This window comes from Pan troglodytes, chromosome 5 (genome assembly GCF_028858775.2).
Source record: "Pan troglodytes isolate AG18354 chromosome 5, NHGRI_mPanTro3-v2.0_pri, whole genome shotgun sequence".
NCBI lineage: Eukaryota > Metazoa > Chordata > Mammalia > Primates > Hominidae > Pan > Pan troglodytes.
Window position 1 is genome coordinate 97830501 of NC_072403.2, and position 1498 is coordinate 97831998.

The window sequence follows — 1498 nt, forward strand, 5'->3', positions numbered from 1 at the left end:
AGTGTCCCCTTGCCCTAACTGGTATCTCCTTACCCCATGGAAAAATGGATGTCAGTAATTCTAAAGGTGGGAATATATAGCTGAGAAAATACACCTGAAGATACTCCAGACGTTCTTCCCATTATATCTGGGTTATTTTGTCTCCATTTTTACATCTTTGATTTCATTCTCCATGTTGCTGCTAGGATGTTTTCAAAAAAATACAAATCTGCTTATATTGCTTTCTTGCTTGAAATTCTTCTGTGGATTTCATAGTACATTTAAGACTCTTAGCTTATACTTTTTGTTCACTCCAGTTCTTTCTGATATGCCTTCCTCGTTGTTCTCCATTTTTCTTAATTTTTATTGTTTCCCAGGTTCCTTCTTGAGTTCTTCCTTGGTAAAGTCTTCTTTGACCATCTCTACTCACAGGCATCACTCTCTTTTTCTGAGCTCCTGTAGAGGAAAGTCTGGTAGACTTACTAGGAGATGATCAAAGTATAGGATGGCCACTTAAGTTATTGTCCATGTTGGACACTTTTGAATGGAAAAATGAGTTTGTTAACAATTATTTTGCAGTAATAGGCATAAACTGAAAATCTTCAAGGCAAACCAGGATGCACAGTCACTTTACTTAATGAGACTCCTGGATTGTAATTTGTTAACTGTGTGTCCTGGGTTGATAGGGTTAATTTTTCAAGTCCTCCATTTTCTCATCTGTGAGCATAATATGCTTCATTGAATGTATCAAACAATATTTGAGTATTTCTGAAATACTTATATTAGTGATAAGGCACTATGTAACTATAAGGAATTATCACCAACTAGTTGACACCATTATATATAATCTTATATGGTATTTAAACTGATAAGAACAAATACTACACTTGATCTTAGCTAACAGGCCAGGAAGCTTATATGGTATTAAAACTTTAGTGTCTTGATCTAAATGTGTTTGTCCATTTATTATTTACTTTAATATGTATTAATTTTTTATGTGTTTTCAAAAAATTTATTAAATTTATAAAATACAAGTGCAATTTCTTTGCATACATAGATTACATAATGGTCATGTCAGGGCTTTTTGGGTATCCATTATCTGAATAATATACATTGTATCCATTAAGTAATTTCTCATCCTCTGCCTCACTCCCACCTCACCCTTCTGAGTCTCCATTTGCTATCATTCCACTCTCTACATCCATGTGTACACATTTTTTAGCAGCCATTTATGAGTGAGAACACATGATATTGTGTCAGGCTTGTTTTACTTAAGATAATGACCTCCAATTCCATCCATGTTGCTGCAAATGACATGATTTCATTCTTTTTTTATTACCAAATAGTATTTCATTATGTATATATACACCATATTTTCTTTATCCATTTGTTGATGGACACTTAGGTTGATTACATATCTTTGCTATTGTGAATAGTGCTGTGATAAACATACAGGTGTAGGTATCTTATTGATAAATTGATTTCTTTTCCTTTGGGTAGATATTCAGTAGTGAGATTC

The 1498-nt window shown here is 33.2% G+C and overlaps 1 pseudogene; it reads right to left on the minus strand.

Annotated features, from left to right (window-relative positions):
- Window positions 1–787: 787 nt before the first annotated feature.
- On the minus strand, window positions 788–896 carry LOC112209727 (U2 spliceosomal RNA; annotated as a pseudogene).
- Between the last annotated feature and the right edge of the window lie 602 nt (window positions 897–1498).